This window comes from Protopterus annectens, chromosome 14.part0 (genome assembly GCF_019279795.1).
Source record: "Protopterus annectens isolate FY-2018-M chromosome 14.part0, PAN1.0, whole genome shotgun sequence".
Lineage (NCBI taxonomy): Eukaryota > Metazoa > Chordata > Ceratodontiformes > Protopteridae > Protopterus > Protopterus annectens.
The window spans coordinates 576412611-576432980 of record NC_056748.1 but is presented as its reverse complement, the minus strand read 5'-3'; the positions used below and the strand labels follow the sequence as shown (position 1 = coordinate 576432980).

At 39.3% G+C, this 20370-nt stretch overlaps 1 protein-coding gene across 6 annotated transcripts in view; it reads right to left on the bottom strand.

Annotated features, from left to right (window-relative positions):
- Positions 1–20370, bottom strand: part of MGMT (O-6-methylguanine-DNA methyltransferase) — a 2722240-nt gene that overhangs the window by 1843648 nt on the left and 858222 nt on the right. The window lies entirely within an intron of this gene.

The window sequence follows — 20370 nt, the reverse complement described above, 5'->3', positions numbered from 1 at the left end:
GCTCGGGGTATCCTCAGATCTTCGGGCTCCACCATCCACAGACAGGGGTGTGTCAGAGGCTCTAGCCAGGGTGTAGGGGGAAGGAGTGACCGATCCGGGTGATGTAACTGACGACCTGGCCAGTGCGCTCCTCATGGCCTCGAAGGCAGGTCCCCCCGAATCCGAGGACTTACCCGTCTCCGAGACCACAACTGGAGTCGGGGTTCCTGAGCCGAAGCATCAAGAGGGAGACTCGGAACCGACAAGAGTCCCGAGGTATCCCCCTCGGGTCCGACTGAGGAAACCAGAGTACCGAAACCAGAGGACGGAACCGACATGGTTGGAGCCGACGTCGGCTCCGATAAAATCGCAAGGGGTATCGGAGCCGACACGAGAACATCACTCGGCGTGGAGCACTCCGGCTCTGACGACACAGGGGTGCTCGCAGGAGGAATCATCGGTACAAGAATAGGGACTGGCTCCGGTGCCGACTGGGCCAGAGCCGAGAACAATTTTGCTAACACCGGCGACTGCAGGAGCCTCTGGACCACCCTATCCACATCAAAATCAGACAGCCTAGAGGATTTGGAGGAAATAGAGGGAGATCGGGATCTCCTACCCGGAGACTCAGGCCTAACACTGGGTGACCGGCTCCGAATGGGTTCCAATAATATTGGGGCCGAGGTAGACTCCAGTACAACGGATACCTCCTGCGGCCCCGAGGACAATGGAGCTGGGGAGGCAGTATCCACTTTCGAAACTTTCTCCGGGGGCTCCAAAGAGACAGATAGAGCCGGAGATCTTTTCTTGGCCTTGGAAGTCTTAGACTTAGTACTAGAAGAAGAGTCTAAGGACTCCTCAAAAGAAGGTTTAACCAGGCCCTTCAAAATCAACTTATTTTTTCTTTCCTGCAGTTCCCTCGGGCTAAAAGCGTGGCAAAAACTGCAGGACTCTTGCAGGTGAATAGCACCAAGACAATAAACACAGATAGAATGCCCATCTGTGATGGACATCTTCTAGCCACATTTAGAGCATTTCTTAAACCCAGAGGGTATATGCTCTTTCTGCTCTTTAGACATAATAGTACACAGCACCCACTCAACCGACAACTACAGACATGAGAGGAAGGCGGGAAAACCAAACCAAGAACAACCAAAGAAACTCTAATTTAAATGTTTCTTTGGTGCAGCACGGAATCTAACTACCGATCAACAAAAACACAATTTTACACAAAAAAAACACACCGGAGAGGACTAGGTCCTCTAATTTAAACGGGCCTAGCTCGCCAAAAGAGGGATGCCACAAAAAAAAAAACACAACTTGCTCACACAGTACACTCACAAAGAAAACTAGCTATTAAAATAGCTTTTTACTAGAAACAGACTGCTAAATACTTATGAAAAGTATAGAAAGGGTACTTAGCCACAGCCAAGCGAGACCACGTCCTAACTCTACGAGCGGCAAACGAGATCAGGGCTAGGGCGAGGTGCAACTTGGGATACCGGGTTAGCCCAGCCAATTAGAGACTTCGTGGTAGAAAATAAGTTGGGCGAGTCGGAGCAGATTCTTGGCTCCGAACCTGTGAGTAAAGAATGTAGGCGAGCTAGGACCACATAACATCAACTGTTACACTGTATCCAGTCTGCATAGTCACAGTCTGAAAGTGATTAATTTCAAAGTTTCCATGCTGTAAGTTTGGTTAAAGTTGTCATACGTAGACTTGTGTTCAGTGTTGCCATTAAAAAAAAAAAATGTATGTATATATACACAGTACATTGCTATTTTGCAAAACTTGCTACCTGAAATCTTTGCTCTACTTTAGGCAGAAACTTGAACTGGAATGCATTTTAAATTTATCAGAGCCATGTTTAGAACACATGCAGAAAAACTAAGTGAATTAGCTTGAGCATTTTGAAGATGTCTTTCTTGAAATACAGACAGTAAAAACTGTGTTGTCTTTACATATGTGGTACACTAGTACATTACACATCTTCCACTCTCCTCCAGTGATGATCTCCCAGCTGTCAGAGGTAAAAACATTAGTTCTGTGTAGCCAACAATGCTTGGGTATTTCCTTGCTAGTATAAACCACTGCTTTTCAGATATAGTCCTAAATCTGTTCATCCTTAGCCTCTCAAGTGACTTCATGCAAGACATATAGAGAACAGCCTTGGTTGTCCTTCTTCATAAAGGTGGTTCCACAATTAATTCTAGTAACTATACATTAATAAGCCTTACTAGACTAGTCTGAAGACAGTGAAACATGTCACTATAGACCTCAAGAATAAATATATTGGCAATCCACAGCCTCATAACCCAAATCAGTTTGGATTTGTGAGGGGTAGATTTGTCTGCTTAACTTAGTCGGCTTCTTTGAAAATGTCACTAAGGCTTTAAATGAGAACAAAACCCTAAAAAGGGCAAACATTGATCTGGTCAAGGCCTGCGATACTATCCCACACTCACACATATTGACAAACTAATAAAACTAAATGTAAATCCATAAGTTACATGCTGGAATGCTAACTGGTGCACAAGCAAAATCCATCAACTCAGGTGTGAAGGCCAGAGCTGGATCATGGTCAAATGGGGCTTTAAGCAGGGTAATGGATTGGGGCCCCCTTTATACACAGTAGCCCCTTCAGCCCACAGTGCAGCCATTCCAGTGTCCATTACTTGGCTGCTTCTCCTCATTTACCATAAACACTGTTCAAACCTGCCAGTGTGCACACTATTTTCTTCTTCACTTCTAAAATTATTCAAGACCTTTAAAACTTTTCTTTCAAATGTTATAGCACATACATAGACAGACATTTGCTAAACAAAACAATACGGTTGGACAATGAAAACAGACTTAGCATGAACAGTAAACTTCTCTACAACTGAAACTTACATTAACTGAAATGGCATTGAAACATATGCACCTGGTCATTGGAGGAAAAAGTTTACCTTTGGGCTGATTTCAAACCATTGGCCCCTTGCACACATTTGTAGAATCATGCATACACGTGTGTATTCTTTGATGTATCATCTTGATTGTATTAAATTATATTCCTTGTATAGTAAAGCACTGCTTGATACTGTGTGTTTTAACGTTGTAGGTTTGAACATTTTTCCAATAAGCAATGAAAAAAAAACATATGCACCAATAAGGATAAAACTGCTAATTTCAGAACATTTCAATCATAAAAGGCTACTCGTTGTCAGTTAATATGCACAATTTTTGCAGCAGTAAAAGTAATCTGAATAATTCCACATTAAATACATCTGTAACTAATGAAGAGGTTGCTGCAAGCAAACTACTATAAATTTCAGTGTTTCATCGACAGATTCAATGCCTGCTGCCCTTGAAGAATACATTGCTAGTATAGATGGCAAACCAAACAATGGGTTTATAGTTATGAGGCATCTGATCCAAAGAGGACACACTCAAGACTGAAGACCTCCAGCCATTACAACACAGTATTAGCAATCCATCTACAAGGTGTGGGAGTAGAACCCACAGCCATCTGCATCAAAAGCAAATATACTCCCTGTTGTGCTACTAACACTGCTTTCAAGTTCTGTAGCACAATCAGTGATGACCATTTGCTAACAAAACAGTTGCACATTGAAAACAGATTTCACATGAGCAAGAGTAACCTACCCTTGAATCTCACAATTCCTTGAAAATGTATTGATACTCATATGTTTAGAGTATTGTGGTAGCTGGTGTAGAAGATTCAGGCTCGTAACCAAGGTACAGGATTTAAGCCTGAGCACAATAACTAACATGTTATCCCTACGCAGGGCAGCACACACACACACACACACACACACACACACACACACACACACACACACACACACACACACACACACCTTTCTTACTGATGGAATGTTTTTCATTGTAGATGCCTACAAACTGGGAGTTATTGTCAAGCTAAACCAACACTGAAACATGGCTTGGCAACTCAAAATTTATGCTCAACCCAAAAAAGACCAAACTACTATGCTTTTCCCCCACATCCCTCTCATATGAAAAAAAAACAATATTTAAAGTCCTCTATCTTGATAATATAACCATTTGAGTCACTTCTGATACCAAATTATTAGGGGTGATAGTAGATGGTAATCTAACATTCCACCTGCAAATACAAAATTGCATAAGAAAAACTCATCAAAAACTAGGGATGCTTTACCTAGCCAAAAACTTTCTTACTGATGCAGCTAAAACTTTACTTGCCACTATTTCTCTCCTCCCCACACTTCTTTATGGTGCCCCCATCCTTCCTAACCTCCAGGCTCACAAAAATTAAAACTTGAACAATCCTATAACAAGTTGCTAAATTTGCAGCAAATACCCCTTTCAGAACCCACCACTGTATAGCACTGCAAAGCCCAAACAGGTTAGAATGCCTCATCAACTAACATACACAGCTTACCACCTATAAAATTATCCAGAATCCATCTGCCTGTCCAGCAGTAAAACATATTCTACATAAATATGTTCCCAGTCGGTCACTGCAATCCACTGACCAAAAACTCCTGTCTGTCTACAAACCTATCAAATCTGCTGGGCATTATCTGTATTCATACAAGGTTGCTAAGGCCAGGAACTGCTTACCTGTATCCATCAGGTCAGTTCCTTCTCTCCCATCTTTCAAAACCACTCTAAAAGACTTTCTAGTTAAAATCTTGCTCTGTTCTTGCTCAAACCAGGATAAACTATAAATATATAAACTATATCTCTAAATGTGAACATGTACCTTTTCATTCTTAAACCTCCTTACTCTCCCTTTTTCACTTATTCCCTTACTTCTATCATATTCTCTCCCTGACTTTCTCTCTAAATATGTCATAAGCCTGTTTTTCCCTCACTTCATATTGCAATTCCTGTTTGTATTTGAGTAACCTACCTTGAATTTCTCTACAAATTGTCTAAAATTTCTCTATTAAATGATTGTCATATAACCTGTATCAATTCTTAACCAATGTTTTTATATTATGTCTAATTTGTTATAATTACTCAAACTGCAGATGTTTTTGTTTTACCTTTTCAGATAATAAAATTATTATTCTTAAAATGTTTTATAATAATTTTGAGCTTTTCTTCCTGGGCCTCCATTGAAAATGAGCTTCTACCCAGTCAGACTTTCCAGGTAATCTAATGTCAATAAATAAACAACCCCCCTCCTGATACGTTTACCCTTCTACAAGAACATGCACACATAAATAACTGGTGTACTGAAAACAAGCTCAAAATGAATGTAAAAAAGTGTAATATTGTGATATTTGGCAGGCAACCCCTCCCCCAAACATACAGCATAGACAACACCCCACTTCAAATGAAAATGTTGTTAGGGACCTTGACTCATGGGCCTATAATCACTTATCTTCCAGTCATCATGACAATAGTAGCCAGAAAATCCTTTTTAGTGTTGCTACTTTCCAACAGAATATAATCCAGATCTAGAGAAGTCAAGGTTTCTGTATAACCAGCATTGATTAGGCCAATTATTGAGCATAATGCTCCCTATAGGAGGTACTTCAGTAGATATATAAAACAACAAGCAAGACCTCAGATGTTGCTAAATAAAGAGATCACTGACTTAAAGACCCTAAGCTAACAGGAAAAACTTCAAATACTGTCATTTTCTTCAGAATCTTAGAGAATCTTGAGCAGAGATCAAACACCTCAACCTTTTAAAGCAAGACGTCTGAACAAAGCCATAAATAATGGGGGGGGGGGGGCTGAACAGTGACAACTTTTAAATACTGGTCTTACAAACTTAGAAAGTTGATAGAATAACAGATTTGGCATCAGCATGAAGTTTTTGAAGGGTATGAAGTCTGAAACTCAAGTGCCTGTCATTATTTTCTGACTTCAGTATTCAATGATTTGTCAGTGATTTGCCAGAAAACCTAATTTTTTATGAAAAACAGACCAACGGTATGAAGCAAAAATCTAGAAAAACTGTAAAAATCTGTACAGTTGAGAGGTATGCAGAGATCTCTGTCTTGCCTTTTTTGCCATGAAAGACCCAGTTGCCTTATATTTCTTGTATCTCCACCAGTAGATAAAATGCACTGGAGAGAGAGATTTATCACCAATTACAATGAAATTTATGATGCTAAGCAAGGGAACAGAAGCAAGCTGTAATATAACTCTATGCATCAAGCTATGCAACAGAAAAGTAAATTTATGCTGAACAATAACGTTCTTTATAAGTACTGATCAATCCAGCTACATGTAACTGAATGGAAGTAAAGTATAGCATTGTCAAAGAACAAACTACAACAATAAATAAACCTTTCAACTGTCCCTTATTTTGTCTAGCATTTTTGCTTCATCCCTAAAGTTGTGATGTGAAGGAACACACTTTGGTAATAAGCATACTTCTTATCTGTCTCTAATTTTGTAGAAGGACATTGATTTTGCCCATCCTTTGGCAAAATGTTTGATTTACTGGTAAAACACTAAGGGTTGCAGCCAATGAACAATGCCATATATTAAAGTTTCATACTTCTTGCACAGAACAAGCACACCGATGGAAGCCCGTCCAACTTTCCAAGATAATTAGAATAATATTTAAAATGGTTGCCAATGTTTGAGTCTTCCTGTCATTAGGTTTCATACAATATTTGAAATAAAGACTTTTGAACCAAGAGGGAAGCAAGTGGTACAGAATATTACAGTACTGATGTTGCTGCAAAGTTTCTTTTGTAAAACCTGTGATTTTCATTAGGGAGGATCACAATTTGTCAACACACACGGTTGTTCTGAATATGCATGCTTATGCAATAGTTGTTACTCCATTAACTTTACAAAGCGTGTTAAAATAAATTTAAAAACTGTCCTTGACATTTGTATTTCTTCAGAGCTGTAGCAATGGGAATTTGTATAGAAGAAATATACTTTCTTACGTCAAGATAGACATACATACAAATATAAATTCTTTGTGAAAAACTGTAAAAAGTAGTTTGCTGCAGCAAAATCAATAGGCGCGTTGGCGCTTTAGCACTTCAATCGCGTCCACAAAATCAGTACCGGCATTAATTTAAGAAGCTAGTATTGTATTGCACCATTGTACCCTGACAGTTTGCTTGGCAGTAACCTAAAAAAAGTGGTGAAATACATTCAAATAATGTTAATAAATTATTGACTTCTTTTACATCTGAAAGTGAATGTTACTTCACATTCTCCTATTCTGTCAACATGGCAAGTTACAGAAATGAACAGTTCAAAACGTGTGCCTGATTACCGTTCTGTGTCTGGAGACAAGCGATTGACAGCTCTGCAGTTGATACCTGAAAGAAGCTAACATTTGACATGATCCACTACACGTTATTCGCACCTTCAGTGAGACTTCATGTGAATACTACTAACTGAAAAGAGAGTTCCCTAATCTTTGGAAAAAAGGGTACCAAGTGACACCTGGACACTGGGCTTTGTAATTCTGTTACAGTCGGTCCATAATGCCATACCCACGAGTTCTGTATTTTTTACTCAGAAAATGCAAGATGTAAAGCCCCTTGTTCTTTTTGTTTTTCAACAGAATTACAGTAATATTTAAATAACTGTTGCTCATTTTGGACTTTTTTCACTGTTGCTCTCTTCTTGATTAGTAAACAAAGCAGTTTAAAGTAATGATGAACTTATTGATGCAGTGCCTTACTTACAGTACCGGGATTGCTGATAAGGAAAAGATCTGTACAGAACGTTACTGTACTGATTCTGCAGTTAGTGCTCTATTTAACTTTTTCTTTACCATTTACAAACATGTTTTTAACACAGCCACATAATTTGTACACACACACACACACGGGCGCACGCACACACACAAAATACAGAAAGACGAACAAAGTAATTCAGTTATGCAATTTTTGGAGTTTGAGTAGATCGGAACTAACGCCACATTGCATTAGGGTTGCCACCTTTTCAAATGCCCAAAGTGGGACAATTGTGGCACAAGCATGAGCTTTTGCAGGCTAAAACATACCCACAGCCAGTACAAAGGACAGAACTTCACTTTTTTGCCAAGATAAAAGGTTATTCTTGTAGCATTTTACTTGCTTATTCGGTTTCTGATAACATTTAGGTGTTTCAGATACAGAATAACTGTTTTATGCAATTACTACATAAAATATAAGAAACAATTATGCCCTAAAATCTCAGGACATTTGCTATATGTACAATTTTGCTGCAGGACACAACTGCCCAAAGAGGGACTGTCCCTCGCAAAGTGGGACAGGTGGTAACCCTATATTGCATCCGTTTTCCATAGGGAACAAAAACAATTTGGGGAAGTTCAAGCATGGTCAAATTTGTGAGGGCAGAAAAGGGGGTGTGACTGATGGCATCACGGTGGGTGGTCTTACTTGGCAGACTGACAGCGGGACGCTTTGAAAGTAAAAACAGGGTATTTACACAAAAAACAGCAAAAGAGTGCAGATTCAGTGACATGGGCCCCCAGTACATTACTTAAGGTACACATTGGTAACAAAAAATAAAAAAGTGTTCTGAAATCTGCAACACTGACACTCTCCCTTTAAGTATCTTAACTAGGGAACAGTAATTCTTTTAGATCTGTCAGGAATATAGTGAAGCTTCATTCAGTGTTTTTTTCTTTATTCATATGAGTCTGTCCATCAATGTTAATTTCAACATTTTCTGTGATTTGAACTCTTGTGCTTTATTGTAAATATATATTCAGTATGTTCATGCTCTTTTACTGCTTATTATTAAATATATTTAAACTTTTATTGTGGCTGGTCCTTGTAGAAAGTATTTAACCTTTGAGAGTGCTTATATTTATTTGGTGACACTGTGTGGGCCACTCCAGAAGGCCTAGTCGTCTTGGTGAACTACTACCACTTGTACAGTATTTATATTGCACAGTACCTTTGGATACCCTTTGTAACGGCTTTATAGTAACTGAATGGTGGCACTGAATCTACCTTATAGTCTGGGCAGAGTTGGTAGAGCAGGTAATTTGTGCCAGCCTTTCCCAGAGGTGTGTGTGTGTGTGTGTGTGTGTGTGTGTGTGTGTGTGTGTGTGTGTGTGAAAATTAAATCTTAAGTAGTGTTGTTTGTCAGCTACTTGGGGGCAGGGAAGCACTGGGTTTACAGAGAGGGTGCTGGAGGACTAGGCTTGGCACTCAGCTAAGGGCCTAACCATACAGCTGTACCAGTGGGGAGTCTTACGGGGGACCTGGAGGGAGAGACATCCAGACCCTGGGCTGAGTGTGTTCCCTGTGTGCTCTTAAGGGAAACTGTACTTGATGCAGAGAGGTCTGCATCTGAAAAAAACCAAGTGCATCCATTTGTATTCTAAATTTATCTGTTTCTCACACATGTTCAATGGACTTTGTAAACCAGTGTGTACATCGTCCATTACCTTGGGCTGCCAATATTAACCTTTCATCTTTTGGTTTGAATTCACCTCTCCCTAACCATTCCTGCATTTGATACTGATCAACACAATGTTGTTCCAGGGGTTTTCTATATTTGCATCTATATTTATTCATTTTCTACATTTCTTGCCTTCTCATCTGATCCTTCACTTTATATTCGTTCTTTTGTTTTTGGCACATTCAGTTGCTGCCTGATTTTTATCTACTTCTGGTTTGCTTTCCATTCTCACTTGATGCTGATATGCTTCTACTAGACGTCATCTTAGATTTATTTTCCTCATGTTTCAAAACTTTCACTGTTTAGGTTTTGTGAAGACCTGTCAGATGCTGCATCAGACTGAGGTCTGGAGTGACTTCTCTGGGTTTGAATTAGTGGAGAGTGGAGCCAAGGAGAAAAAGGTCAACCATAAATGCAGGTGAGCAAGCTCTTGGTGTATATGAAGTGTTAGGTATGGGATCCGATGGTAGGACTGGATAAGATAACTATCAGATCCGAAGACTAGGAATTCTTAGTTTTTCTTTTTGGGTCCGATGAACTCAGATCCGATGATCTTTGAATTGTTTGCACAGGCTCTAAAGATGAAGACATTTTCACAGACTTTGGGGGAAAACATTTCCTGTGCTCCGACGGAGCCTTGGATGGTTTGCTGGGGATTTGAGTGCCAGAGGAAGAAGAAGATAACAGACACAGTAGTCCTTTTAGTACCAGTTTGTTTCTTCTGTCCACAATAGCCCTTGAGTTAAATGCAGCACAAATGGTACAATTTCTACAGAGATGTGCTGCTCCCAAGCAATAAATGCACTCCCTGTGGGCGTCTTGAGTGCAAAATATTGTGCCCACAGGAAGTGCATTTTTTTTAAACCTATAGGCTTCTCAGCCACATTAGCTACGACTAATCAGATAGAGGAAAAGTAAACTATGACTACCTTTTTTTAGTTAATAAAGAATATAGAAAGAAGAACAACCAACAATGTTAAGAATACCCTAAAATTTGGTTAAGAAGCAGAGCAAAATTATTTGGCAGACAAGCTGAGCAGGACAAGGGCAGACCCTCACAAATGGGAACTAGATCAGGAGGTCTTCCAAGATTTGATCAATCTGCGGAGATTTCCTCAAGTAGACCTCTTTGCCTACACTTTGAACAATTAGCTGCAAGATTCTGCTCTAGGACTCCATGCAAGAAGACCTGGAAGACAGATGCCTTTTCTTTTCCTTGGAGAAGAAATTTCATCTATGCTTTTCTACCATTTCCACTAATATCCACAGTACTTCTGAAGATTGAGAAGAAATAACCTGTGATGATTATGGTGACTCCCTTCTGCTCCAGGCAGCCATGATTCTCCCTTATTTTGGAAATGGCCATGTGCCATTACCACAAGCTTCCTCACAAACTGGATCTACTCAAAACTAGAACATGGGTGTTTGATACACCCTGACACCAATCAATTCCCCTTTAAGACACCTGTTTACTGAGGAAGTGCAGCAGGAACCTGTGGAGATAAGAAAGCCTGCTACTAGAAAATCATATTACTAAACAGAAAAGGTCTTCTATAAGGTGCAAGCAACATATCCAGCACCTATTCAGGACTAGTTGTTCTCTGGTTTTACAATATTTGTGTGAGTTACTATCCTATGGCCTTTCTATCGGCCATTTCACCATGTCTGCCCATTAATCTTTCTCTTTTAATGCATTTTCACGTCAAAATGTTTTTGAAAGGGGTTGTATAAGAGGCCACCAAGAAAACCTGTGGCCCTTCCATTTGATCTTAATTTTGTTTTAGAGAAGTTGACACTAAAACCTGCTCCATTTGAACCAGCTAACTAGGCTGACTTGAGGTTCTTAACATGGAAAACAGTTTTCTGTTGATTCTGACCCCTGCACGAGTATATCTGAGTTGCAGGTTTTTGTGGCTAGTGAACCCTATCTCATTTTCCACAGGGAAAGGATTTCTTTGAGAAGTAATCCTTCTTTTATGCATAAAGTGGTATATGAGTTGACTTTAAGTCAAACTATCCATCTCCTCATTTTCTTTCCGGCACCCAAAAATGAAGGAGAAAGGATACTCCATACCTTGGTTATTCACAGACAACTCAGGTACTATCTTAACAGAACACATTCTTCAGATCTTTGGATACATTGTTCACTTCTTGTGAAGGTAATAAGAAGGGACAACCTGTGTCAAAGCAGACGAATGTTGGTTTAAGGCTATTACCTTTTGTTATACTCACCACAACAAAACAATTCTAGGCAGGGTCAAGGCCCACTCTACCAAGGCCTCGGGTTCATCTGTGGCTTTTTGGAATGGGTTGGATTCTAGAAGTATTCAAGAAACTGCAACTTGGTCCTCTATACATAATTTTACAAAGCAGTACAAGCTTGATTCCTTCTCTAGGTCCATGGCAGGCTTTGCAAGGACCGTTCTCCTGGGGCTCCTGGACTCTTCACTTTCCACCTCATGCAGTACTCTATCCATTAGTCTACTGCAACAGTGATTAATGTGATGAATATAGTACAGTTATGTAAGTAAACTTACCGTAACAGTCAATGTTCGAATGATCACTGCTGCAGTAGCTACTCTCTCCCTCCATCCCCCTTGTTTTTTAATGTGTTGTTTAAGCAAGGGTGCTGCTACTGCAGCAGTGACCAATATGATGAACATATGTGCTTACTCCTATAATGAGAAAGTGTAGGAGGATGAAATTTAAATTCAAATAAATAAACCCCAGGGTCCTTCAGGTTTTTATCCATGTCAGACATCATATATAGAACCAGAAAGTGAATTAAAGAACTAAATAAAAATAGTAAGGACTTCCACGATCTGCAATTGTAGCTCGGTCAAATTCAAGCTCGGAAAGGTACAGAAAAAAGCCTTTTCCAGTATTTAGGAAGAGGATCCTAGACAAGTCAAAGGAAATGAGTGAACACTCCAGAAAAATCACTGAGTTAAATCTCCCAAATTAACTGGAATACTTAACTGAAACAAGTGACTGACAGAAGCAAAGGGAGTTACTGTTGATGTGACACCCTAAGTGTAAAAATGGGGAAAAAGGTTCTGGACGGATGATGGTTGACATGCCAATCATACAGGAGAATGATGGCTGGCTTGGTTTGAAAATGCATACTGCTTTGTGGTCATTTGCCATCAGGACAAACTTAACTGTAAAGCACTAAACAGAACTCTCCTAAGAGTGCAACAATTTTTCGGTACCTGGTTTATCACTGTCATGTTTTGAATGTGCCCTCAGTCATATCTGAAGCAGAAACTTGTACACAGTGTTTTTAGGAAGTATTGATAGATAAAGTATTAGAAATAGTCATTCTTTAGTACATGTAACAATTTTATTTAAAGTGAAATGGTAACCTAATCTACTGGTATTAGGTGGTTGGAAACATACAGGGTTATTTCTGTTTACATATGAAGACTATGTATGTGAAGGTTTTTTAACAGATTATATCCATGTGATTTGTCCTTGCAGTATCTAAATAATACACAGGGAGACACCTGTTACTTTATTCAAATGACTTACCCTCAGGGCAATGAGAGGAACTGTGAGCATTTAGGGTCAGTGATTGGCTGGTGCCTGAAACCTCTGAGATATGACTTGCAGGGACAGGCAGTTGTGGGAGAAGGATGATGGACACTGGTTAGACCCACACTAGATCTGTAAGCTTACAAACTGGCAATGTTGTCTGTGAATTTGAAGCCTGGGCTTGGCAAGGTTTCAGTTGAGGTTCTGGGAATAACTGCAGTCTGCATTAATTGTTCCCATCTGCTGGAATTTGGGCTGGACAACATAGAAATTACACAAATACTCAAAATTTGAAGAATGGAGTATACACTAATTGTACAGACGACCAAGCTCACTACAGGATAGCTTTGTTGTGCTTTAGCCCTACATATTAGCATCACTCCGATTATTTTTTTCTAGAATTAGTTCACTTATGGATGTAGTACAGTTAAGTATGTGTATTTGAATACAAATGGGTGTTGGTTTAATTACTGACAAACAGAAACCTTATTAACTTTCACTTGTTGGTTTAAATTGGGTCAAGAGGAAGTTAATAAAAGCATCTGTTTATGTTTTTCTTACCTACTGGAGGAACCTTAATGCAACCAGATGCTGTTTTTTAACTGGATTTCATACATAGGCTTAACATTATTGGTACAGTGAAGGTACTAAAATTTAGCACATGGTATCAACAAGAGGGGACCTGGCTATTCCTTGGGAAAACAGTAAGATCTAGTGTTTACTCACAGTATGATGAATATAGTATCTTGGAATGTTAACAATCTAACAGATGCAATAAAAATGTTAAGAGTGTTAGCCCATTTGGCTAGGAGCAGAATGTAGGTAGCCATGCCATAGGAAACACATCTCTGTAAAACAGAGCATGAAAAATTGATCAAGAAGAGTGGTATGGGTGATTTTTAAACAGGGCTAGAATGAGACATGAAAAGAGGTACCTTAGTCCTATTAAGAAATAATAGGTGTCTGAAGGTGGAGGAGTAGAGATTGGATAAGCTAGGTAGGTTTGTAATAATTATAAATTGTGATAAAATACTTACTTTGGCCTCACGCTATAGTCCTCCAGGGGTTAAAATAAAAAAAATAATATCATAAGTGAGATTTTCAGAGGGAATAACAGCATTATAAGGAAACTGGACTATGGTCACCTGCGAGAGATGTGTCAGGTGGGCCTACACGTACTAGAATTTAACCTGAAGGCAAATACTTGGAAAATGACTTGAACCTTTTTTGTTAATTAGATGTTGTGCAGCAGTTATAGAGACAGGCTAATTTTACCTATTCCTCTCTAAGATACAAGCTCTTCTTTAGACTTGACAGATGCTTTATCACAAAAGAAAATCTGTAACCTGGTGGTGATGAGGCTTCACTTATCCTACTGTGATTTCAGACTATGCATCTGTTTAAGTTACATTATGCCTTGAACTAGTTGATTGGAACGAAAAGCACTAGCCCTTTCCAACATATCTATTGGGGAGGCAAACGTTTTCTGATTAGAGTGATTCAACAATTTTCAGCCAGACTGCGACAGTAGACCATACTTCAAGGAGAGGTTTTTTTTCCATGAAAGGACTATAAATTGGAAATTAGAAACCTGAGAGAAGTCAAAGTGAATTTGACATAGTCAGAAAATAGTAGGAAATATCTGGAAACACTTAAGCTAATTAAGAACATGCAGACAGCAGCATGGAGACAGCTTGAGGGGCTATAGGTGATTAACTGGACAGTGTGAAAGAATATAGGGCTAAAATACTAAGCTGGTGTTCCTCAACATCAATTCTAAGACAAAAAAATGTTGATGCAAAGAATGAGGCAACAGACAGTGGAAAGATTAATAACTAAAACTGGGAATCTTAACACTGGAAAACTAAAAGCTGATCCAAATGGGATAATTAAAGCTATGTCAGAATTTTATATGACTCTACATAAACATGATACAGAGACAGGTTACAATTAAATTGTACGAGGAGATAACACTGAAGGTCTGAATTTGCCCCAATTGGATGAAGCAGATAGAAAAACACTACAAGCAGTGATACAGGAGGAAGAAATTGTAGGAACCACAAATACCCAGTAAACAGAGAAAACACCTGGTACAGATTGAATACCAATAGAAGTTCATAGGTTCACAGGTGTGTAACTAGGCCAACGGCCCCTGGAGCCTTTACAAGCCTAGCCCATAGAAGTGTCTGGCATCATGCCGCCGTTAGTTCCCAGTGCCTCTATCAAGCAGAGCCACTGGAGTGATCCAGTGAACTTTTTCTTTCCCATCCACTCATTAAAGTTTGCATACCCTGGTCTAGAACCCATGACCATCTGCACTTCAGTCTAACACTCAACACATGTCGCAAGTGTGGAAAAGACAGAAAGTGGCAGTGATAAAAATTTGGAAAGCAATGTTTAACAGCATCCTGGAAGGAGGGGGTTGATCCCATCTCCATTTGAAACCAGAACTATAGGATGTTCATGACTGTATTTGCAAACAGGTTGGCAGGGATTCTGACCAGAATTACAGCTTTAGACCAGTGTGGGTTCATTGATGGTAGGCAGATGTTTGATAATATCAACATAATGTTAATGAAACAACAAGATGGTATAGAAATAAAGAATCCATTAATGTTAATTGGGTTAGATGCAAAAAAGGTGTTTGCCCGAGTTAGCGGAGTTTTCTAATGAAGTTTATGGTAGCCTTTGTTTTGCCAAGACAATGAGTATCAATGTTATTAGGGATATACATAGGTTCTAAGACCTGAAAGAAACTGGACAGGGATTATTGGAGGGCTTATCAGTGTCGAGAGGCACTCTGCAGGACTGCTCTCTCTTACTACTCTTACTTACACTGCATCTGCAGCCTTTGGTAAAAAAAAAAAAAAAAAAAAAAAAAGAAAAGACTAGAAATTCAGTGACAGGGGTATAGATGGGTAGGAAAACATGAAAATATATCACTATTTGCAGATGGCTTCACATTATGTATAACTAACCCACAGTTAGAAATGGGTTTTTTATCTGATCCACTCCATGAGTTCAGGGGAGTAGCAGGATAAAAGGCAAAACAATCACAAACAAAATCCATAGCGATAAACAATGCTCACTAATACTACTTAGTGTAGAATTACCCTTACTTAAGTTGACATGATAAAATTGGGTATTTTGGGATCTGACTGATGCAGGGTGTGGATCAAGTGGTTAGGACAATGTTAGAGGAAGTTCAGCAAAACATCCTAAATAATATTTGTCAACAAGTGGAATACTCTGTTTCTGGAGAAGGAAAGTACGGTGCAAGCTGTAAAGATACTTTTGTACCTTTAGTTCAGTGTGTGGGACAAGCACACTATTACCAACCAGAAGATCAGATATGGCTGAAACTTAAACTGTTAAAGCATTCTTTTGGGAAAACAAAAAAGAAAATGGGATAGGCTAACCTTACCTAGAGAGAAAAGGGGTCTGCTTCTCCCAGATTTAAATTGTACTTGAGGGCAGTGCAATTAAGATTTCTATATCTGATTCAGTACAAAGACTATTAACTCAAATGGGAAGATCTCCTGCAAGGAGCAAATGGGGGTATGGATAAGAGGTCACAAAAATGATTTGGAAAATTATGGAAAATAAGAGAAGACCAATTCCATATATAGGAATGTTTAAGAGAAGTGTTCAGTCAAGTCATGGTGCACAAGCAGGTTAAGCAACAGGGATAATTAATTAAACGCAAACCCACAGGTTACTTCTCAGCTAAACAGGCACATGGTCGGCACAATAGGGCGTCATAGGTATCAATGGCTAGGGGGTGATGAAGTTTTTAAGTACAGATGTATTATCTGGTTGGGACAGGATCTTGTGTGCAACTATTAGTTGGTTAACCTGAAGTACGTTAGGCAGTTCAAGCCATCCTAGTAGATTTAAGTTATGACAGTGATCAGTTCTGTAGGCTGCATCGGTAGCAAATCTAGCAATGTGACTGTAGCTGCTAGAAAGTTTATTAAGGTCAGTTTTGCTGAGGTTTGTAAATAGAGGGGAAGCATAGAGGAGGGTGGACAGTAGATGTGTACGAACAATTACAGTTCTGGCTAATGGCGTTAGGAAGGGCTTGATCATATACAGTGAGCCAAGTTTTTTACTAACTGTTTTAACAGTTTTATTGATATGCAGATCAAACTTAAGGTTATTATCTATTGTAACTCCTAACAGTTTGGTTGAGGAATCTGGGGAATTAATGGCACCGTTGTTGGATTTTAATGTAAAGGTTATATGGGCAGACCTGTGAGTGGGGGAGAAAAGAAGCAGCAGTTTGGTTTTGTTACGATTTAACATGAGACGACTGTTAAGGAGCCGATTTGCAACTGTATTAAAAGTATTTTGGGATACAATCTGCAACTCTGTGAGTGAAGTGTCGGAGCATACTAAAGTGGAGTCATCCGCATACTTACAAATCATTGATAAAAATGGAAAATAATAGTGGACCTAGTATGGAGCCTTGGGGTACTCCGAGGGTGATGGGTAAAAGGGTGGATAGTTTGCTCTGTCATAGGACAGCCTGTTGTCTAGCACTGAGATATGATTGAAACCGTTGGATGGCCTGTTCCTCTAGCGAGATGGATTTCAAAGTGTTTATGAGTATTTGGTGGTTTACCATATCAAAGGTTTTTGAAAGATCAAGAAAAGATAGCAGAGGGAAGTTTATTATTGTTTCGGTGTTGGTTAATGACATTAGAGAAGGAGAAGTGGGCTGAGGTTGTACTATGGAATGGTCTAAAGCCATGTTGGGTGTTGGCTAGATTATCATGGATAAAATAGTTCAGGAGTTGATTGTGGATGCATTTTTCCATAATTTTAGCCAAGGGTGACAGAATAGCTATGGGTCTATAGTTTGAAAGTTCAGTAGAGCTGCCCCCTTTATGGAGTGGGATGACATGGGATATCTTCCAGACGGAGGGAATGGACGCTTCAGTTATAGTTTTATTGATCAGGATAGTAATGGGGTATGCTAAGGCATCTGCAGCTTTTTGTAGATATTCTGCAGGGAGAAGATCAGCCGACAGGGTGATAGGCTTTAGTTTTTTAAGTAATTTTCAGACCAAAGATGTGCAAACTGGCTTGAAGTTAAATGGGAGTTGGGAGCAGGGTGTAGTGGCCGGATAATATGGTCATCCAGGGAATAATTGGTTAGCTAGGTTCTGGATGGTTGTTGTAAAGAAGCTGTTAAATGTATTGGCAATTTCTGCTGGGGTTTTTTGGTTAGAATCCAAGGGGGTAGGAGTGGAAGACTGTCCTGGACTAAGGAGTTTGTTTATACCTACCCAAAATGTTTGTGGCTTGTTTTGGTGTTTTTCTTGTAGATGACAGTAATAATTTTTCTTGTCTAATATGGTAGACTGGATTATGCTCCAATGGAGTCCTGAAACTATTCCTAGACAGGATAAGTGGTTATTTACAATACATTATTATTCTGCAATAGCAGCTCAAAAAGTGATCACAAAGAAGTAGAAATCAAAAGTATGCCCAGATATTCACAATGTGAGAGTTATGATGAACATAAAGGATACAGAGTTTTACAGTGGTGGGGAAAGTACAGGCCCCTTTTTAAATTAAGAAATGGTCCATATGGGAGAAATTAAAAAAAGAACATCAATCATAGATACTCTTATACAAGTACCTTGAACGATATACAAAATATTTTTTAGAGGACTGAGGGCTTAGAGGTTCTCATTTTCAAAAGAATTACCAGTGAGACAGATGTCAAGAAGAAAAGGATGGTTGCTTCACTGAGATTTTTATATTATGTCCAGTTTACTTGATGTGTTCTACTGTAAATAGTTTTTTACTTGTTTATAAATATGCGCATGAAGAGGTTTAACAGTATTTAATGGTTGTTTTGTGCATAAGGAAATGCTTTATTTGCATAACAAATTATAGTAACCTAACTGAATTAGAATAAATGTAATCCCTGGTCCTCTGTATGATGAGACTAAAGTACGGTGAATGTTAATTAAACTTAAATGTTTCGTACCAGAAGTCACATAGTAAACCTAATGTGCAATCCTAATGCATGGTACACCTCATATGATATAGTTATTGGACGTTGATAAAAAAGTTCAAACCCAAAAAAAAAAATGATCTTTCTTCTTTTCTCGATAGAAGAAAGTACCTTCCCAAATACTTCTATTTATGAAAATATGCACATCTCCTTTCTAAACAAGGTTATGAGTTCATTCCCCTTAGATACTGTGACATCTAACAAGGAGGGGTCAAAAATATGGCCTTTCCTCAGCAGCTTAATGGCTGGTGATTTTCCCCATAGCTAGAACTGGTTGATGTGGCTTACCCTTTCCAAGATCATCATATACATTGACCTGTGGTGGAACAAAGGTGAGCTCCCCAACCTGCCAGAGAAGTATCTGCATTTAAGAAGTGTTATAGGTTTGGCTGCAGGAAAGGGGGACCCACCTGAAGACTGGTAGAAATGCCCTCTAGTCTAGGACCCAACAACTTGGGCCTGAATTAGAAGAATACATGTGATGTGAACATGTGGTGACTCCACAACTGCTGACAACTACCTAACTGCTGTAATAACCACAATGTCAGGATTTGAAATAGTACCACAAAGACCATGGTAAACAGCAATTCTAAAACTCATAGAAGATTCTGTACTTAGACTCATCCTTGTTGCCGAGTCATAAATTCCTGTATCCTCTTTATGGGCAGAACCTGGCAGAGGAGAACTTATATCAAGGTAATCTTCTAAGAATTAGAGAGGGTTAACGTCACCTCCTGGAACTAACATTTGACTGCTCAATTACGTGATATTATCATAGAGTCTTTCAACAGGGTTACCAGACGCCAACCATCTAGGTAGAAAAACACATGAGGACACTTCTCCTCAAGGCTTCATGCAATAGGACAAAAACCTTGCTAAACATTCTGGGTGCTGAAGAAAGCTGAGATGGCAACACTCAGTATTGGAAGTGATGCCAATCCAGACTAAACCACAGCAATATTCCAGATCTCAACACTGGTGTGCCAAACTTTGTCCGCCCATTCAGTCAAAAGCATTTAGTTACCCTGCAGCAGCAATGGTAATATCCTCAGGGGCCTGCACAACACAGGTTAAGAGTGTATTACATTTAAGTGCTTTTATCAGTTTGGGAAGGAGGCTTCTTTTGTGGATTTAGAAGAAGAAATGGGAGAGAGAAGATTTAGTCTCCTTCACAATGGAGAAGCATGTTTCCTCTTCAACAGGACATCCACCAAAGTTTTGAGAAGCCTGCCAAAAGACAACTCGGTCCTTCAAACTGGTATCCATAATGTTTCAGAAATCCACCTTAAAAGGGACAGCCTCAGACCTAATACCATGCATTACCATAAGCCTGAGCCAGTGTCTATGACTACAGCTTGGGACACTGTAAACAATGTCATGGAGCTTTCTCTTAACCCAAAACAAAGGAGGCTGGCAAGCTTTACCAAGACCTAGT